At 41.5% G+C, this 22,248-nt stretch overlaps 1 pseudogene; it reads right to left on the bottom strand.

The window, feature by feature from the left end:
* Positions 1 to 20,358: 20,358 nt before the first annotated feature.
* Positions 20,359 to 21,586, bottom strand: LOC147454822 (uncharacterized; annotated as a pseudogene).
* Between the last annotated feature and the right edge of the window lie 662 nt (positions 21,587 to 22,248).

Raw genomic sequence — 22,248 nt, 5'->3', positions numbered from 1 at the left:
ATAAATAGATTTTTGTTGATATATTTTTTCATGACTGATTGGTGTTGAGCATATAAGAGGGCATGTGTAAGAGGTCTATGTGGAAAAACTGCAATTCTCTACACTTAGACATCATACGCGTATGATGTCTCAAGAGGTATCTGAAGACCAAATTCTGTACACTTGGATATTATACATGTATGATGTCTCAAGAGGCATTGAGAGATCAAATTTGAAAAATCTGACTGCACCAGAGTGTTTATAAGGGGTGTTTTACCCTAGGTACACAAAGAGACTAGAGTTTTGATCAACTCTTGACACCCAAAAGGCAAAAGACGGAGTGTCGAAAACAAAAAAAGGAGAAACTTGTGATTTTGAGCATATTTTTGGATGAAAATTGATAGATGTGCTTGAAAACTAGTGCTGGAGACTTGGGGAAGCTTGTGGTAAAATTTTGGCCAAAAATTCATTAGCAGACATCATACACGAATGATGCTTGAAGGGTAATTCTGACTGTCAAAATGAATTTTTGACTTGATACCCATAGTCTGCATGTTGTGTTGAGCACATGCACCAAGTTTCCCTTCATTTGCGCATATAGATCAAGGGTTGGGGTGGTTTTTACTTTTTTAGGGGTTTCCTTGTTAAAAGTGATGATTTTGTGCATTTTGAAATCCAAAATTTGATGTGGTTACATATACTTGTTGTACACATCAAGGGGTACCTTGGGTAGAAACAAAAGTCCATTTTGACCACCTAGACATCATATGTGTATGATGTCTTGGAGCCCAAATCTGAGGTCAAAAGATACATCTAAGATCTAGAGCATTTAGGAAGCCTATAGGCCAACTTCCATTGAGCTTGTAGCATTTTGGGCTTGTAAAGGCCATAAGATGCATCTAGGAAAAGTGCATGCTTCATTGATTATATCTAGCACAAAAAGGGCTGGATTTCAATTTTGAATTTTTTTGTGAGTTGCTAGTGTAGTTGAGAACCTCTGGAGTGAAATTCACTTCAATTTGACCAGTTAGACATCGTACATGTATGATATTTAAAAGAAATGTTTAGGGATCAAAATTGACATTTGAGCTTATCAAGGTGTTTAACACCACAAAACAAGCTTATAGACCAAATTTGGGCTGATTTTGTGCACATAGACATCATACGCGTATTACGTCTCAAGTCCAGATATGAAGGTCCAATTGCACTTTTGACCACATAGGAGGTTTGGAAATGATATATTAAGCTTGCTTGAAAAATTTCATCTTATTTGGACACATATTTTTGCATTTAAGGAGATTTTTGCAGATACAAGAAGATAAAGGTGAAAAAGTAGTGATTTTGAGCAATTTTGACATCCAAAATTTGTTATCTTATATTCTTGTTGTATGCATGAAGGATCACCCTTGGGTAGAAGCAGAAATGAAATCTCAGCCAAAAGACATCATACGCGTATCATTAGGAGAAAGTTGGACTCACTTTTGGGCCTTTCAGTTCTAGAGAGAGAGTGGCGCTCGACCAATGAGGAAGAGGCTAACGTTACGTTGAAAATCGACATTTTGGAGTCAAGCTCTTTTAATAAATATTATTTTTGTTCATCAAATTGCACAATTTCACGCTTTCAAGGCATAAATGCTGTAAGTCGTACTAACTCTGTACCGAAGAATTTCAGAACTTTCATTGAAGACTCTATCTAGTATCTTTGTTCCCGCCCAAATATGACTTTGAGTAGCTCTACTTCCGTCTCAAAACTTCTTTCCTTTTTCATATTTGCGCTAACCTTTCTGTGTATTCTACTACACACCATGACTACTTCTCGAAGGCCTAGCACTCCCATTGACTCTATTAGCATTTTTAACAGCTATACTACAGACGATCAAGCATGGATACTATCTCGAATAACTATCGGAAGTTGGGTTCTACTGCAAACTAGGAGGAGGAAGAGGAGGCAACGCAATGATTTCATGGAGGCTTTCAAGGGACAAGTTGAAGAGTTTAAAGTGTGTGCACAAAGCAAGCGGGTGAAAGAGATCCTCATACAACATGCTTTCCAGCATGGAGACTTAAGGTTGCAAACATCTCCTCCAAGTTTTCCAAGGGATCGACCCAACTGTAAGTTATTTTGAGCATCTCGCTTAGTGCATGATTATATTCGAAGGTTAAGTGGTGGATATCATCTTTGGTATGTTTCAAATATTTATCCATTGAATAGGAAAGACTGGCAACCAGTTGAGAGCATAGTTGGGATTTTTGATGCTTTCCATGCATTTATTGGTGAGCAAATGTACCGAGCAAGAAAACACAAAGAACTTGTAGATAATTGAATTTTCTTTTATGATATGTCTTATGTGGAACCGAGAACTTCCATTGGTTGGGTTCGTGTAGCTCCTTTGTCCCTTCCATCCTTTGATAGCAAGGATTGGTCCTTGCCAGCTTCGCAAACTAGTGAAAGCTTTAGGAATAAGTTGTTTCAGGATATACAAAAGTCCCTCAAGTATTCAATTGGCACAAAAATTGTAACATTTAATGGCCTAAAAACTTGTGTGTAGCGGAAATTAGCATGAACATAGTGGGAATTTCATTAGAATAGATTCCTAATGAGAATTACAAGAGTGCTTGGGTGGAGAGAGCAACAAAAAGAATAACGCCTAGTTAGATAGCATCAACAATACTTTCAAAAGAGAGAGAAATTAAACTATTGACAACAGTTGAGGACCGGATTTGCATGGAGCCGGTCCCCCCTCCAAAAGGCTTTGTATTATGGTTTCTCCCATCAAGAGAGACATTGTACAATACAATTCTTTGTGTTCCTTCAAGACTAGCTAGTGCAATGAAGATGAAAGCTTCATGCACTAAGCAAAACACTTAGTAAACACAACTTTAATTATCCCCGTTCTCAGACTCAAGACCTCACACACCTTCGAAGATGGTGAGAGCTAGCAGGGTATGAGAGTAGATTGAGAGGAAGAAGGAGTATCTTACGAGAAAGATGTACATCTCCTCACATAATCACTCATATTAGCATAGCTTTAGCTTAGTAATTAGCTTGATAGAGGAGATGAGCATGCATTGAAGCTTGGCTCTTGGTTGGATTTGCGTCCACAAGCCAAGAGTGTGTCGATGTAGGCTTCTATCTCACAAGCTTGGAGTAGGTGATGAGCTCTCCATTAAAGCTTGGGAAGAGATAGTCTTCTCTTTCTTCACACATGAGATTGTGTGTGTGTGTGTATGATAATGACTTGCAAAAATCAGCCCCCTCTCTCTCTTGGGCGAGCCCTCTTGCTATTTGCTCTTGCAGGCTCCCCATTGGACCTCCCCAAGTCAAGCCAATGGCTATTAAGCAGCATAAGTGATAGTCTTCTGACATGTGTCCCCCTTTCCCCTTTTGTGAAAGCTTAATCAATTAAACTTTAATTGATTTAAATGAATTAAATCCCCATTGGACCTTTCTCCATTCTGACCATAGGAATTAAGTAGCCCATTGGGCTGCTCAATTCCTATTGGACCCCTTCACGGGCTGTCCAATAATCATCGAGGAGACTTAATTTTCATTGGTTCTTTTTATTAAGTGTTTTAATATTAATTAGGCTAAATTTTAAATTGGGCATCTGCCCTAGGGAGCTGACATGTGTCCCTCATTCCCTTTGTGTAAAGGGAGCTTGTGTGTGTGTGTGTGTGTGTGTGTGTGTGTGGCCTTCTCTCTCATCCCCTACTTGCTAGGCTCGCCCCATCCTATGTAGGGATATTCAAAGACTTTTTTGGTCACACACAAAGCATCCAATTCCCTTAAGGTTGACCTTTGGACAAAAGCTTTGAATTTTGGAACCTTAGCATTTTGGAAGTCTTAATGGGCTGAACCTTAGGGTCTTTTTAGCCCATTGTTGCACATGGTTCTTCTGCAGATGCCCCCCCCCCCCCCCCCCCCCCCCCTTTGGATCCCTATTTTCCCTCCTTTGGATCCCTACTGTGGCCGCGGTCTACTAGCTTAACCAATATTCTAGCTTTTTCTCCCCTGGCACTTCCCCATATTAAATGATCAGTTTAACATGAGAAAATCATTTAGGAGAATTAGATATTGATTATTATGACATTACCTGTCTCTTGAAATCATAGTTGTCCTCGACTATGGTGTAGAGAAGATAAAGCATATTCATGAGTCGTTTTCTTAGCGGGTAGAGGATCCCTATGTTACCCTTCGACATCATTCCACAATGGATGACTAGTCCATTTGGCGCTTGAGAGCCTGAGGCTGTCGCACGCATCTCTGCACATTAGTCCTATCAGTCTTCCATAGTAGAGTGACAAGCTCTACTTGGTGTTTGGGAGACGTCGTCTCTGCAATGCTTGATCTAAGCATGCATACTACTTCATTTTTGTGCACAATAAAGAAAAAGAGAGTCTTATAAGACAAAAAAACTTTGTTCATTTTTAACATTTTGTACATTTGCTTACTCTTGGGAAGCATTGTAAGCATTGACAAGGTTTAGGTTATCCTTTAATTGTATGCCTTGCATCCATCTAGCATCTTCAAAAGGGTAATTATTAAACTTAATAGGATATCGTCGGATAGTCTTACCGCCTCTTAATACCTTGTCTTCATGTCGGAGAATGGACTCGGGCGGCAGCACCTCCTCTTGGTCCTCGATCTCCGGTGGGTCTTCAATAGTTGGTTCTTGAGGTGGCTCTCCTTTGTAAGGCTTTAATAGGCTCACATGGAAAGCATTGTGTATGAGCCAATGATTGGGCAACTTGAGTTGATAGTCCATCTCATTGATTGGCCTAAGAATCTGGAAGGGACCATAGTACCTTTTTGCTAGTTTAGCATAGTACTTTTGGTGGCCCGTAGGATTCTTGCCTGTCGTGTGCCTTAATCGAGCTTTGGGAAACTTTAACAAGACCCAATTGTTTTTAAAAAAGGCTTGGGCTCTTCTGTGCTTGTCAGCAGCAGCCTTTTGCCTTTGCTGTGAGATAGAGATAGCATCCTTAATCTTTTGAAAAGATTCTTGTAGGTCTCGGCTATACTCATCTGCAACGAAGATCTTCCCATGTACCTTAAGTAGCAAGGGACTTTTTGATCTTCCCACAATTACCTCGAAAGGTGCTTTTCCCGTGGAAGTATGTACAGTGTTATTGTAAGCATACTCCACTAAGGGTAAGTACTTCTCCCATTGGGATCTTTGGTCTACTTCCGTTACATAGGCTTTTAGTAGATCGAGAATTGTTAGGTTAGCTATTTCACTTTGGCCATCCGTTTGTGGATGATAGGCCAAAGAGAAGTTTAGCCTTGTCCCTAAATTCTCAAAGAGACCCTTCCAAAAATTACTGGTCATTCTAGGATCTCTATCCAACACAATGGACATTGGCAAGCCATGGTACTTGAAAATTTGTGAAATGAAGAGGGTTGCCATTTGATGGGCTTTGATAGTCTTTTTGACAGGTATAAAATGAGCTTGTTTACTGAACGTGTCTACTATCGTCCATATTCCCATATTCCCATGGATAAACTTAGGTAATCCAAAGATAAAATCCATGGATATGCTCTCCCATGGTGAATTAGGAATTGGCAAGGTTTGAAGCAATCCAAGTTGCTTCCCTCTATCAAATTTTGTCTTTTGGCAAACCACACATTTAGAAACATAATCTTGTATGTTCACTTTCATGGTAGGCCAATAGAAATATGTTTCAATTCCCTTTAAGGTATACTGAATCCCTCTATGCCCCACATACGGTGGAGCATGAGATTCATACATTACTTTCTCACGTAGTGAGTTAGTAACGCATAGTCTATTGCCATAGAGAAGATAACCATCTTGTAAAGTAAATGGTTCTTCTTTCTTCCCTAATGCAAGGGCTGAAATCACATCTCTAAAATTGGGATCAATAGCGTACTCATCTATCATTGAAGATAGATCATTGTGAGTTGCTATGGAAACCGCATTCACTCTCGGCCGTCGTGAGAGTGCATCAGCTACTTGATTATGCTTGCCAGCAATGTGAGCAATATGAAAATGAAATTACGAAAGGAAATTTGACCGCCTCATTTGTTTGCCGGAGAGCTTGGTATGCGTCATGAAGTACTTAAGACTTTGGTGATCCGTTCGCAGAATGAAAGGAGTCCCCAATAAATAGTGCTTCCATGAGTCTAAGGCATGTAGAACTGCAAGGAGTTCCTTTTCGTATATGCCTAGAGATTGCTCAACAGGGTCGAGCCTTCGACTCTCATAGCCTATGGCATGCCCTTCTTGGAGAAAAACAGCTCCAAGGCAATCACCACAAGCATCACATTGGACCTCAAATGGTTTTGAGAGATCCGGTAGTGTAAGCACACGTTGAGAGATAAGATTTTCTTTAAGCTTTTCAAAAGCATTGTTCTCCTTAGCAGACCATGTATACCTAACGCTTTTCTTTGTTAGGTCATGTAATGGTCCCGCAATTTGTGAGAACTTTTCTATGAAGCGTCTATAGTATGCACACATACCTATAAAGCTTCTTAGTTCATGAAGATTCCTTGGTTTAGGCCATCCTTTTATTACCTCTAACTTTGATGGATCCATTTGGATGCCATCTTGAGAGATAATATGACCTAAATACTGAATCTCTTGCAAGAAAAATTCACTTTTCTTTCGATTAACATATAGTTTATTCTCTCTCAAAAGTTGAAATATTACCTGGAGGTGTTGCTTGTGTTCGTCTAATGAATTAGAGTAGATGATAATATCATCAAAGAACACTCGAGTGAAGGTTCGATGAGGCCTGAACAGCTTCTCCATCAAGCGATTGAATGTGGCTGGTGCATTGGTCAAGCCAAAAGGCATGACAATGTATTCGTAAAGACCAAATGTGGTGCGAAATGCGGTCTTTACAATGTCTTGATCAACTATCCTGATTTGATGATAGCCACTTTTTAGGTCAATCCTACTGAAGTAGGTTGATCCTTGTAGCTTATCAAATAGGTCTTCTACCCGTGGAACGGGAAACCTATTCTTGATAGTGATCCTATTTAGTGCTCTATAGTCGACACACATACGATATTTGCCATCTTTCTTTTGCACTAATAGCACAGGTGAGCAAAATGGAGATGAGCTAGGCCTAACAATTCCCTTCTCAACTAACTCATGCACTTGCCGCATAATCTCCTCTTGTTGAGCTTGAGAAACTCTATAAGGAGGTTTTTTAGGCGGTGAACTTCCTGGAAGAAGTTCAATTGCATGGTCATCATTACCTCGTTTAGGAGGTAGCTCACAAGGGATGTCGTCAATAAAAACATCTTGAAACCCCTTGAGAAAATTGACTAACTCTACTTCCTTTTGGTTGCTTTTATTTTCTTTTGCTAAAGCATTAGGTTCATTTTGAGAATCTTTAACAAAAATCATGTACACGGAAATAGAGCTCTTTATTGACTTGTTGAAAGTTGGTGTATGTACAATGGGGATAGTGTTACCCATTTCCTTAGCATCTATATACATGTCTTTTTCCCTGAACTTAAAGGAGATTCTCCTTTCAGGAAATTTAACATCGGCATCCAGGCGGTCAAACCATGGTGCCCCTAGGATTACATCCTCATGCTTGAGAGGCGAGATAAAGAAGTCCTCTTTGTCCACATAGCCTTGGACATGAAGCCTCAATTTCTCGATTAAGGGAGTGACTGAAGCTTCTTGCCCCTTGAAGGCACTGTCTGCGGGTAGGACATCTCCCATCTCGTAGGATTGTATGCCTAGCTTGGTGGCCAACTCTATAGATATAAAATTGTGAGTAGAACCAGGGTCAAAGAGAATAAAAGCATCATGTTCTCTTACCTTTCCCCAAGCATGGCATAGAGGAGATCCTTTGTGATGAGTTTGGTGAGTCTCCTCCTCTTGGATTTCAACCAAGGAAGCTCTAGGAGGATCTTGGCGGTTGTTCTTTTGGGGACAAGCGTGGTACGCATGCCCTTGTTCGCCGCACTTGAAACACCGGTTATCCTTGCGATAATGCTCAAGCTCTTCAGGAGAGAGTTTGTTCTTACCTTTGTAAACTCCCTTCTCTTTAGCTTTGTTGGAGTTGCCCTTAGGAGACTTTTGGACATTGTCCTTCCCCTTAGGCTCATTGGAACCCTTGTTTTCCGGGGGCTTATTATTTCTTTTAGCCCCCGTTTGGAAATTGATTCGTGAGGCCACCATAGTATGGTGTATTACCGCCGATATGGTACGTGGACTATGGGAGTTGACATACTCCGCCATTTCTTCGGTTAAGCCCGCACAAAATTGTTGCTTTTGCTCTCCAAAATCCAATTTTTTAAAGACAGTGGCTTTGAGTTGTAGGTCCCAAAACTTGTCTACATATTTGTGAATGGATTCATTGGGAGAGAGCTTTAAGCTTCGCCATTCGGTGAGTACTTTGTCTTTGGAATCGGTGGCTAAAAACTGCTTCATAATGGAAGCTCTTAAAGCTTTCCATGTTCGTGGAGCTTCACCGTTGGCTCGTAGGCTAGACCACCATTGCCTGGGGCAGAAGTGAGACAACGTGCCTAACATGAATAAATGGCAGAGATTAGACTTGAGGTATTTCAGTGGGCTGTCACTGCCACAAACCCATGAGTCAATATCGATCGAGTGGGGCAGCTATCGAATTCCATAAGCCACTGACTCGCTTGGTATTGATCGATGTCTTAACAGTAGTGAGCCATTTAATGAATCAAGCGTGAATTATAAAGAAAAACTTGATGACTGCCGCAAAGACATGGGTCAATACCCATTTAATGAACCAACCGTGACTTTTAAAGAGCATGGGAATTACCACAAAGCAACGTTGACGACCTCATTCGTTGCGTTGGAGTTGGTGAAACTGCACATGCACAAGATGTCTTGTTGATTGAGGTTGAAAATGCAGGCCTCCTCTGACCTTTCAGGCAACAGTATCTGTGCATGCAGAGGCGTTGCGCTGAACATAACTCTCAACTCCTCTTCATTCTCTTCGTTGATTTGCTCTAAAATAATTGACTCATTTGATATGTTAGATGGCCCTTGTGATGCAGAGCCTTGCCCTTGCCTTTCTTGAGCTGGCTTCTTGGCTGCCTCAGGCTCCTCCCTAACAGCCGTAGGGTCCTCCTTAACATGCATAGGCTCCGAATCATTTTCCTTCAATATTGGTTCCTCCATAAATGCCTCAGGGTCCACCCTGGCCTGCTCTTGCCCCTCATCAGCCCTTACTGGCTGCAGATCCTCCATGACTTGCTCATTTTGGTGTCTAGCTCGCTCCTCAATAACTGTCTCTGTTTCTTCCATGACTGCCTCGAGGTCCACTCTGGCTTACTCATGCCCCTCTGCGGCTATCTCAGCTTGCCCATCTGTGTCGTTTCTCTCGACCCGTGATCGGGTCCTTCCGCTGTTTTTTTCAGCCCTAGAGGGCTCTGTCTGTCGTGCACGAGGATGGAGAGGGGGGATGTTGAGAATATCCATGGTTCTACTATCTCGGATAGGCACTGGCTGAAGCAGCCCATCGTAGCGGAAATGCAGCCTTTGAAGAGTATCAAAATCCCGTGGCATGATAGTAACATGGTGTGCATGGGTAGCCAGGATATATCCATCACTGAAGAATTCAATGAGGTAGTATTCTGCAATTTCTTGAAGGCAGAGTAGTGCACTACTGGCCTATCTCATGCCGACTCTCCAGTGCTCGCAAATATCCCACACTACTCGCTGGAAAGGGACACGTGGAATAGCAGGTTGAACGTGTCGTTCTATCCTGCACAGCTCTTGCAGTACACCTATGTGCGCCTCATATCGGCGTCTTCTTGCTTGAGCATTCAAAGATTCACCTGTTGCCCTCCTAGTCGTGGCCTTTACACGAGGCATCTCTACAAATAGCATAACACAAAAAGATAATTCATTTGTCAGCACAAGGGACTTCAGATTTCAGAAAAGGTCAGTATCAAGCGAACAGGTGCATCGGATAGAGTTTGCCTTCCCTTATTCACTTGGTACTGACCTCAAAAAAGTATAATAGCAGACATCACTTATATTTTCTGAGGTCAGTACCAAGCGAGCAGGTGCATCGGAAAGAGTTTTCCTTCCATTATTCGCTCTATAGTAACCTCAGAAAATAGTAATAACAGACGTCACTTATATTTTTTGAGGTCAGTACCAAGCAAACAGGTGCATCGGAAAGAGTTTTCCTTCCCTTATTCACTTGGTAGTGACCTCAGAAAATAGTAATAGCAGACATCACTTATATTTTTTGAGGTCAGTACCAAGCGAGTAGGTGCATCGGAAAGAGTTTGCCTTCCCTTATTCGCTCGGTAGTGACCTCAAAAAATAGTAATAGCAGACGTCACTTATATTTTTTGAGGTCAGTACCAAGCGAACAGGTGCATCGGAAAGAGTTTGCCTTCCCTTATTCGCTTGGTAGTGACCTCAGAAAAGTGTAATAGCAAGCAAACAGTTTTGCATCCCCTGCAACAAAATACCAATGTGAAGGAGACGTTTAAGTCCATGGGGTCCTAACTGTCATGTCGTTCCCTCCCATCACCTCCCCTAATCTAGGGTGGGTGGTACCATTGCTTCTCCCTCCCACGTCTACCTCTCATGAAACCGCATGGCGGTACCACCCCTCACAGACCACTCATCAGCCAGAACCCAGGCTCTGCTTTTCAGGCATGTCCATCTAATCTATTTAACCAGCAGTTTTTTCAGAACCTCCCTCAAGGTTTCGCAGAGCAACGTCTACAGGAAGCTTATGATAGTGGTGATACCTTTCCAAGGTATACTCCGCAGTGCCAGCAGGACCGCATCCGGGCCCTCCTCATGAGGTCCCCCCTTGGCCCTCCCCTGATGTTACCCTTAGCGTTCTCGATGGACACATTCTGGGAGTGGCTGCTGCCAACATGGGAGTCAATCCTCGAGGTAAGCCGCTGGTAATTCTTTCCTTTCTGCTCCCAATTTCCAAACTCCTAGTTTGAAGAGCTTATTTGCTAAATGCTCTGTGCAAGATGCTAGCATGAAGCTGGAACAAATGCTGATCGCTAGGCACAGAGTCTCAATCCTCTAAGACTCTCTCGAAGCAAGAAGGCCTGAAGACCTGCAGTGATTGCTCGCCGAGAATGGCTCTGTAGATGCTATCTATAATTGGCTACAGGAGATGAAGGATGAAGTGCTTGAGCTAGCTAGTAAATAAGGAAGCCATTAACTTTGCCAACAGGCTTCAAGAAGAGATAGTCTGGCTGTGAAGGAAAAGGACTACATGGTTATTACAAACCTTAAACCACCAAAAATTAGTAGGCCACTCTTTGTAAAGTCTAAAAATTGGCCTTTGCGCCTGTCCCTAGTGTTTTCTAACTCAAAACCCCCTACATGGGTGTTAAGTTGTAATTTTGCTTCTCCCTTATAAATTCAAAACGCGTATTTGGTAAAAAAGAACCCTAAACCCGCAACAAACAGGGTTTACCTTCCCCTTATTTGCTTAGTATTGACCTCTGTAGTAGTAGACATCACTTATATTTTCCGAGGTCAGTACCAAGCGGACAGGGGCATCGAACAAAGTGGCCTTCCCTTATTCGCTTGGTACTGACCAAGGAAAAGTGTAAAAGCAACTATGGTAAAGACGATGGTCAGTACCAAGCAAACAGGTGCAGCAAATAGGGTTTACCTTCCCTTATTCTCTTGGTACTAACTACACAAAATACAAGTGCACAAAAGGGTAGTAAGTAGCATATCTCTTCATTGTGTGTAGAGTTATGCGTCACCAAAGCACTACAGAACAAGAGTAAGAGAAGGATACACGAGAGTAAGAGGTGATGCGCAAAAAGAGTTGGGATGGTTTTCTTACCGCGCAGCATCGATGGGGGTAGAGTTAATTAAAATGATGGGCAGTAGAGGACGCGAAAAGAGGTTAGAAACAATTCAAGTACTTGGAAATTGTACTCATCTCACTTACGGCCCATAAATTCATCACAATTTCTATGTAGATCATAATATACCACAAGGAATACTCCGAGGACAATGCAAAGTTCCCACTGTTTGCAATGAAAGTTATTACAAGATTCTGTGGTGGGAACCCCCTCCCACTAAACGCAGAAAGACTAATTCGGATTGAGAAACAGTTTGCTCTACGCATATTTGGCATTGGGTATGGGTGCTAAGCACTCAGAGCCCCCTATTTCATGTCCTACACAGCTCAGGCTCAGGCTGCAGGGGTTGAAGACCCGAAGATCTTAGATCCATACAACAAGCGGCTGTTTCTGAGGGAAATCAGACAACTGATGCCCGTGGGGATGCTGCCATCAATAGAGGAACGAGCTCTTCTACAAAGCTTGCACATCAAAGAGGTACAAAGTGAGGAAGAAGGAGGTGCATCGAAGAGGATAAAAAAGACGGGCTCAGGTCCATCTTCTCCCGCTCTTGACTCGTGACTGTGGCCACCTCGCATGGCGCTCCGCCGCATTTGAAGCTCCCCAAGCCATCTGTTTCTTCTCTTTGCGGATGTGTTGTAAAGACCGTGTAATTTCTGAACTCTTAAGAAGGTCCTTCTGCCTTGCTCTATGAATTAGTCGTCTATAAGTCCATTGGTGTAACTCTAATAGGCTATTGGCCTTATCTTTTCCTCCCCCATGTCTAGTGTGCTTAAAATAACCTGTTCTTGCCATGTAGTGGGTTTTTTCCATGCCTTGTGTGGATCATATTGATAGTGAGCCGTATGTCTTGGCAAAATATGGACCATGGTTGAACAGTATGTGCTGCATTGAAATAAAACAAAATGATCAATAGAGTACAATTAAATTTTTTTTTTGTATACGTAGAATGCCAACCCACCATGTAATGTGTGATATGGTGCCCACCCCACCCTGTAAGGTAAGCCTTTTTCCACTCCAGCAAGGCCGCTTGAAATGATGTGAGCTTACTTTGGTCCCAAGAATGCTGCTCAACGTAGTGGAAAATTTTATCTAGTGATTTCCACACGTTTGCCTTGTGATTCTAGATTGCCCCACCACCAGCATTGTCTTTAACCACTTTATGTAACTGTTTCCATTTGTTGAACATGTTTCTCCTTTCTTCTCTATTTGAATCTTTGAGGCTAAACCCAAGAAACCTTCTTGCCCTCACTCCGCCTATCGATGCTTTCCTTGGTACCTTGTACCGACTTTGAGACATCTTAGGGTCCTCTTCGATTTTGACATTGCCTCCATGCAAACCAATTTTTGAGAGCACTCTCTCTAATGCTTTGATCACTCTCTTCGACTCACTCTCTGGCTTTAATGTCCATGCAAAACATATGTACAAATGAACCACCTTTTCAATTATTTGACAGAGTGCATGAAGTGTACAGACGTGAACTCTACTCAGAGGAATATCAAGCATTGGTTTAAAAGTCTTATCTTGAAGATGTCTGTTGGGAGATCTATTCCATTGCACACTCTCAAGAGATTGTGCATCAACCATGCAATATAAACATGGATTTGCCACAGCTGCTCCGAGTGTTATGTTGTACATACACTTAAGAGTCTTTAAGTCACTTGCCATGTGCCATTCCACTGTGTAGTCACCAAATCCTTTCACTGAAAGAACGGCTCCGTTTCTTTGTTCACTGATGATAGAAGGAATTTGGGTTTGAGTAAAAACCCAATCGAGGATTTCAAAATTTTCCTTATCAACCTGCAGTGAAAAACGAAAACACAAAATCAACATCCAAATAATCAATATTTTTGTTATCATAGAGTGAACGAAGTATACCTGAAATGATCCTAGAGTTAGAATGTTGTTTTTGGATTGCATGCTGAAGTATCGTGGATCCTCTTTCGTTATTGATGGATCCAGAGCTCTGTTCATGAGGGTAATGGTGACTCTCTCCAGCTTCTTGTTCTTCAGGACCTCGCACTTGTCGAGCTTCAAAACAAACTTGAGAACCCCACCGCACTCCTCTCGACTGATTTCAAAGAAGTGAACTGCATATCTTTGCAATGCTTCAAGATCAACGAAGAGGTTGTTGTGCTCATTAAACTGTACCTCTCTGCCGCCCTTGCCTAAGAACGTTGCTTCAATATGGAATGGTGACCCAAGTTTCTCAAACACCTCATCGTTTACGTGCCGGCGAGCAGTCTTTACATGTGATGGCTTTGGCATCAATGATCCTCTGTGTAGTTTATTTTGAGACTTTTTAGCTAATGATTTGAAGATTGCATTGTATCCCATCTGCGAGATGCCACCCTCATCAAGTATTGGTTGCACTTCCATTGGTTCCAGCTGATTCTCGTTCATGAAGAAGGTAAGGAGCCTCCCTTTCAAGTGACGAAATTTTTTCTGAGTTATCATCTCTTCAACTACTTCTTTTGGAACTAGACGGCTGTAATGCACTCCGACATTGAAGCCTGCACCGTTCGAGTTTGGATGCAGTAAAGACCTGCCAAAAAAGCACCATGCGTTATGATAATGTATAGGAAAGTGTATCCATTTCTTAGTGAAGCACATTGAAGAAACAAACTTCGAGTTACCTTAAATCTCGTATTCGTTTTCTCAGGCCACCACTACCAACCTTCATGTTCTCAATGTTGCACAGATCTCGTTTTCTTTTCCGACTACCAAGCACATTGTCTTTCTCTCGCAAACTTGTGATCTTCTTAAGGCCTTGGATTGTCTCTTTGTTTGATGAAATCTTTTGAGAGCATGCTTCATTAAGTTTCTTCAGCTGCATGTTCTCCATCGCCAGGAAGTTTCTTTGCCTTTCCTCATTCAATCCTCTCATTTCCAAATGTTCAGTGTATCCTAATAGCCCATCCTTGCCATCACATATGAAATGTAAGAGGTTAGTGATATTAGCAAAGGGAGGTGGTGCATTTGTTGTAGGATCCTTTGGATAAATAGACCGATCGGTCCACAAATCCAAATGATGTTCCTTGTTTGTCCTTCTAAGTTCTTTCTCCCGTTCAGATAAGAAAGACTCCCTCCTATGTTTCTGCAGCGGTGCGTACTCTTGCAATACATCAACATGAAGATGATGTGTGTTCTTTCTTTGGGTAAGTGTTAAAGATGAAGGGGCTGAGGATTGCAAGTTCAAATTAGTGTTTTCATCAGGAAAAGAAGCGTTCTCCATTCCTAGAGTTGATAGAGAAAAAGACGGAGACTCGAAACTCATGAAATATCTCAGGTTTTGGGAGGGAAGGCCATATTCTCAAGTTTAGAGTTGATAGAGTTCGTGTGGCTTATGTTTTCTAGAGGGAACGCTTGTAAGTTGGCATTTCCAATCATTAGTCATATGGTTAGTTGGATTCATGACAAGACAACGAAGGATAAGAATGATAAATATGGCGGCTATCTACCAAAGAATGTCATTTTGGCTTTTTGTTGCGCAGAAAAGTATCACATAAAATGCACAATTTAACATTTTCATTTTCTCTCTCTAAGCCGACGTGGCACTTCTTACAGGGCCCAAAAGTGAGTCCAACTTTCTCCTAATGGATGCCTTAGAGGCCAGATTTGGGTCAAATCATACATCTGAGTATACCTTAGTTTCCTAGAGCATAAAAGAAGTCCCTAGCCAAAATTTCATTGCATTTGGAGCACATTTGGGCTAAAACTTGCCTACAAACAAAAATTGAGCAAGGTTCATGCTTATATTGACCGTAACTTGCACAAAAGTGTTCAAACTAAATTGCACAGTCTGTCTTAGGACAACTGTCTTAGGACAACAACCTCTGGTGTTAGGTGCTAGAATGTCTATAGATATTAGATACATGCCAATGATGTAAGCATCTATAAACAAGCACTAGAACCAACTACAATGTATTATAACAATCAAAGCAGGTACTGTCCTTCAAAGGGACAGATGATGAGAGAAACACATGGAGTGGTGAGGCCGGTACAACCTCCACTTTATGTGTTTTGACTTAAAGAAAGAAGGTATTGAGGCGGTCCGGGGCGGGCAACAAGAAGAGCGGCCTCTAAACACCCTTCAAGGCTCCTGTGCTGCTCAATTGGGGCTGGGGCAAGCAAAATCAGAGACAACAACAACCCACAACCAGAAACCAAACAAGAAAAGGGGCACCACCTAGTTGTAGATGCGAACTAGGACGCACGTGATATCTCCTTGTACTCAAACGCACAAAGAGAGGGGAATGCAAGATAGCCACACACACCAAACACAAACATTCACCACGCCAGAGAGAGGTAAAGAGCACAAATCAACTTGAGCAACTGAGTCTTAGCCTTAAAGACTAGATGCACACAAAGCTTGATGAGAAATAGAGAGACAACACAAAACTTGACCTTGTTGCCAATACACAAATTGTCTTAGGGTCACGGGAGCCCTCTCACCGAGCACCCTCTTACAATTGACCTTTTAGGCAAACAATTCAGCAAGCCCTCAAACCACCAAGCATGAAATGGCACAACAAACTTCAAGGACAATATACCTTCAACCACCTAATGAGCCAACTTATCAAGTCAATTTGGAGAGAAGAGTCGTAGTTGCAGCATACAATTGCACCCAAAACTATGAATCTTATTTATGGACAAGAGTAGGCTACAAGTGTGATTGCAGAGTATAGTATCACTCCACTCCTCTAGATGGAATAACTAACTTCAAGCTTCTCTATGCACCTATGTGTAGTGATGGAATAGAGCACTCACAATGCACACATTCTACACAACTAGGCTTGAAGAGTGGTGTGTTATGTGTTGAGAATGGTGTGGTGTAGTGTGATCATGTGATGATTTACAAGGGAGAGAAGGGCTCTATTTATAGGTTTTAGAAGCCCCGATTTGGATTAGGCCTAATCAAGTTTATTTTAAGGAATAAAAGATTATGCATATTTTTATTTATTTTTAATGAGGGTGGGTCTCTCTTGTCCTTTGAGTCACATGGATGTGGGCTCAAGGGAAGAGAATTATTGAGGATGAAAGGAGAGAGGATTGAGTGAATAATTTGGGAGTGCCTACTCTAGTAGAGGGTGCATTTTAAAATAAGGTTAGTGGTTAGTAGTTAGTAATTATCACTACAAAATATTTACAAAATCATTCACCAAATGGTGAGATATATGATGAGAAAAGTTAGAGAAGGGATAAGCTTGTAAAGCAAGGTTGAAGCTTGGAGAAGTTGACATTCACCTCTTTACAACACCGGTAGAAGAAGCGGTCAGCATGGCGAAGTAACGCGTGTCGATGAAGCTATGTTATCTTCAAACCTTGGAAAATTCATGATAAAAGCCTTCATTTGCAGAGGTTATCCTAGGATTTTTGCTGATTTTTTGAAGTTCTTTACAAAGCTGAAGAGAGTATGGTAATATGGACATATACGTAGAGAGAAAGGGGGGCACATAGGGTGTAGAAATGGAGGATGAAGGCTATGGAGATGTGAGAGATGTGGCAATGGTGAAGAGGGTGAATTAGGACATGGGAGTTTTAGGTTTGGGAGTGGGAAGGAGAGGGAGGAGTGTGTGTGAAAGAGGAAAATGGTAAAGTGGAAGAGGGAGTGTGGCTGCATAGCATGGGCAAACTGGGGTCCACCAATAAAATCATAGCTCACAACTCGTAGCTCAAAAAAATGTGAAAAAATTTGAGGTGAAAGTTCAGTTCAGGAGCTACAAATTTTGTTTGCATCACCTTTTCAAATTCGGGGAGCATGTAATCTTTAAAAATTCAGCAAAACCGACTTTTTTTTCCACTGCACAAGGTCCTTGTGAGGTCCTTCTTTGGATGATTCTTTTGAATACCTCCAAGAGTGAGCTCCCCATGGTGCATGCATGCATTCTACACACCCTTGATCTTATTTGGTAGGTCTATAATTGAAGATATTTTTGAGATCATGATATAAGTGAATAGTACAACGAAGAAAATCAAATATTGAGGGGTCTAAAAAAATATGTACATGTCAAATATAAATAATATAGGTGGAAAAAATATAAAGGGGTCAAAATAAATCTCTCTCATTATAAGTCTACCATAAAAAGATGAATATTTTTGGTGTTCTAATTTATGAGATTAAAAGAGAATAGATGTAGGAAGGAAAAATCACAATAGTGAAAAAATATACACATAAATAAAACTAGTTTTTTTGGATTTTTGTTGGGATGGAGTTACACCAAAAATAAGAGAAGCTTGCATGAAATTATTTTTATATGGAATAAAGAGTATGCAAAATGGTAAGAAAAAATATGGTAATGGTGAGTCAATGTATATAGCATAAATAATACACACCTAAGTATAAATATTTAAATAAATATCAAAATAATTATGAAAAATCCTTATATTTAGGCCCTATATACAATGAAATATTTACACACAAATGGGCCATAATATACTCATATTTTTTATATTTTTTATTTTTTTGGCTCAACTAACCCAACTAGCTAATTGAGGGTTTTTAAGAAGATATGGGAAAAGTCCTCTAACTCACACACGCCTATGTACAATGAAATGGTAGGGATAACCAAAATGTTTGAGTGATTTGAGAGGGTGAGGTAGCTTACTATGGCAATTATGGAAAGCCGAAAAATGTCTATCAGTATGAGATGGACAAAAGGACATTGTGGTTCATTGTGAATAGAGGGTTAGCTAGGTCAGAGCCTCCTCAACCAGAGACACATTGTCACAAAAGTCGTGACAACCACTTGATCAAACAATGTCCTCAGATGGAGATCACTGAAGTAAATGCCTATTGTGTAGATTGTGGTGTCATTCACTTGATCCCCAACTATCCAAAAAACCCAAACTGAGTCATAAAGATCGCTACAAATGTTTGAGGAATCGTTTAGCTACCAAGTAGCTTGAAAAAAAAAAGGTCATACTTGTTCAAGTAGTTACGAGAGCGCAAGCTCAAAAGGAAGCTGTTGAGAAACCAGAGACAGGGAAAATGAAAAACTAATGCGAGATTAAAGACAGATGATGAACCAAAGACGGATGCAGCTAGTCAAATGTCCAAGAGAAAACGGAATAGTTGGAAAGCTAAAAAGGCTAGGATGAAAGCACGTAGGGAACGAGAGCAGAAATCCCTAGCTGAGGAGCTTACCCAAGCTAAAGAGAAGATAAGACAACATGAGGAAAGGGTTGCACCTTCTCTTACACAGACATCTCAACCTCTAGAAGAACCATCCATAGAGGAGAAATTGAGAAGTGCTAGTTCAGAAGGACCAGTCTTGGTACAAAAATTCAACGAACCCCTAGACACCCTCTTAAAAGCCTATGAACACGGTTTAAAAACAACCAAACCCAAGAACAAAGTTGGCTGACATATCCAATGCGGACTAGAAAATAAAAGGCTTGAAATGCGCTAAAAAATGATTCAAGCAGCCCAAGCTTTACTAGAACCACCGGTTGAAAAACCTAAGGATGTGATTCTTGTCCCACCTACACCAATAATTCCACCAAACAAGGAACAAATAGAGCCAAATACCAGGCACGAGCATGTAACAAATCTCAAGGACCCAATCTTAACATCAAGGATAGTGTTGAGTACCATGGATAACTCTTCCGAGGGATTCAACCTAGCTATACCTGAGGGTTGTAAAGAAATAGATGGTCTTGAAAAATTGTAGAAATGAGTTAGAGAGTCCAATGATGCCAGTGAACTAAGCAGACGAGTAAACTAGATGGGTGATGGGAGAGGAGTGTCTCTTCCACCAATAGAGGAAATTGAGATTGGATTTCAATTAGTCTCTTTGAAACTTACTTTCGCATTATGTGATGCTACAGGAAGCTCCACAAAGTGTTGAAATTAACCTCTTTGAAGCTTCCTATAGCACCACATGTCGAGATCGAGATAGAGAGAGAGAGAGAGAGAGAGAGAGAGAGAGAGAGAGAGAGAGAGAGAGAGAGAGAGAGAGAGAGAGAGAGAGAGAGAGAGAGAGAGAGAGACCATATGAGATAGATGTCCTCTATCAAAGTTCTAACCGCTATCTAGTTGGCTCGATAGTAGTCCCTATGTAACACATGGTAGGGGTAACCTACTAGTACGCTAGTACAAGCTACAATCATAGTACAGTGCTAATAATTTGTTTCAAAAGGATCTAGCATAAAGTTTTGTACAAACCACTATTTCATTTCAAAATGACCAACCATAAATTGATTAAGTGGACATAGGTCACTAATTACATACAATCATGGCACTAGGTGACTAATCATGCTTCCTACAATCTGAGAGGATTGAAAGAAATAAAGTTAAAAGACCATAGAAATTTGTTAGGCTCAATCATGTGTTGAGAGAGAGAGAGAGAGAGAGAGAGAGAGAGATGAGAGAGAGAGAGATGAGAGAGAGAGATTTTCAATTTGAAGCCTTATATTTGATTTACATGTTAAGGACTCTACAACTCCTAACCTCACACATTCCCGAATGCATGTGGCATACCTACTTCTCTACTGTGGTTCTACTTGACACTAGCCAACAAGCTGGTCTCTCAAACCTACGACACAAACTGCCTCACACAATTTGTATTTCATGTTTCTCCTTGGCACCCTCCAGTTTTGCAGCTTGAATATTTTAAGACATTTTCCTTAATCTCCACCTTGATTCCATTAACATCAAACATTTTTTGGCAACTTATTCCTGATGTGGTACAGACCTCCTCGTCCTTCTTGGCTTCATACTGGGCTCTTACCACAAGATCGCCATATTTCACAGTTATATTCACATCTTTCTAGCTCATGGAGGGTAGGTCCATTCTGATCTTAAAGAACTTGTAATCCTCCATCACATCCCGAGGTATGTGACTTTCACACTAGTTGATGAAGTGGGCACATCAAGCAATGAGGAGAAGCGGTCCACCATGTCCATCATCCTTTGGGATGCAACTTTCACACTAGATGATGATGTGTGGCACATGAAAGAGGTAGGAAAGTTGAACAAGGGAGAGAAGAGACTTGGAACAAAGCTTGCTAGCCATCCTCGGTTGGCAGTTGCTCTCTCCTGGCCACCTTGTTGCTGCTTAGCTATTGCTCTTTCAAGATGACCCTTGCTGAAGTTTGACGTAGCATGGCCAACCTCCACAATGGTCGAGTCATCATGGGCCTTTGTCGGAGGTGAAATATCAAGAAATGACCACCTGCTCCTGGACAAAGGTAGAGCGAATCTTTAATGGCAGCTCGGAATTGACCCTGTGTGCGAGCATGCATCTTAAAAGAGAGGAAAAGCGCATAGATGATCCGGGAGCTTGGGAAAACAATTCAATAGTGATGGACAAAACATCCTATGTATGATGGCAAGACAATGGGAAAACACACGTACGCGCGTGCGCGCGCACACACACACACACACACACTGACACTACTCCTTTAAGAATCGATCATCGACGCGGGCCTATATATATATATATATATATATATATATATAGAGAGAGAGAGAGAGAGAGAGAGAGAGAGAGAGAGAGAGAGAGAGAGAGAGAGAGAGAGAGAGAGAGAGAGAGAGAGAGAGAGAGAGAGAGAGAGAGAGAGAGAGAGAGAGAGAGAGAGAGAGAGAGAGAGAGAGAGAGAGAGAGAGAGAGAACATGCATTCCTTTCACTCAAAAATTAGCGGGAGAGAACTAATCAAAAGGCCAACATGTAGTAGCTACGTACATGCGTGGTGAGGAACGAGAGTTGTAGTGAGAGAAGGGAAGCGGTCTCAAGTGGTTGAATGGCCCATCACCACCGTTTGCAAGAGAGACAGACATATTTATTATCGTCCTAGGGTTATATTCCTAGGGTTGACCCATGGGACCAAAGAAACATGTGATGCACTATGCATGGGATTGATGCACTATGTCTGGGACTGATAAGTGATTCTTGAGATGATCCATCATTGTGGTAATGAGAGTCACAATTGAGAGCCCATATTGTTGTTGGGAGAGGAAAGTGGGTCGGTCTAAGTCATGGTGAGGGAAGCAAGTTTAGATGTGAGTAATCAGATCTGAGCAAAAGTTGAGCATTCTAGTAGTGTGTGGTACACAAACTCTTAAGCTTGCAATGAGCATATTGTGCACATACCAATTTGACTCTTCTCCGTTGCTCAAGTGGGAGCTAAGCCAAATGGCTATGATAGTGCACATAGCACCGACAAGGGGATAGGCTCAAGAATATAAGGGTAAGTACCGTTTCCTCTTTTGACGAAGAACATGGTTTTATAGTTGGGGGAAATATGGGTGGTGTAATGTATGAAGCGTGACCCACCAGATGCCTTCCAAGGCGTATTACATTGTCAGTGTAGAAAAGCTTCCTTCACTTGGTATACTATTGAGACATCATGTAGCAAGTGTAATGCATCCCATATCCCAAACCACTTCTATATGGCTTGCATCCATCTTGTGCTCAAGATATTGCTTTTATTGGTTTTTGA

The sequence above is a fragment of the Adiantum capillus-veneris genome, chromosome 7, assembly GCF_014529385.1.
Source record: "Adiantum capillus-veneris isolate H3 chromosome 7, ASM1452938v2, whole genome shotgun sequence".
Taxonomy (NCBI): Eukaryota; Viridiplantae; Streptophyta; class Polypodiopsida; order Polypodiales; family Pteridaceae; genus Adiantum; species Adiantum capillus-veneris.
This window is presented reverse-complemented; position numbering and strand designations above follow the sequence as displayed.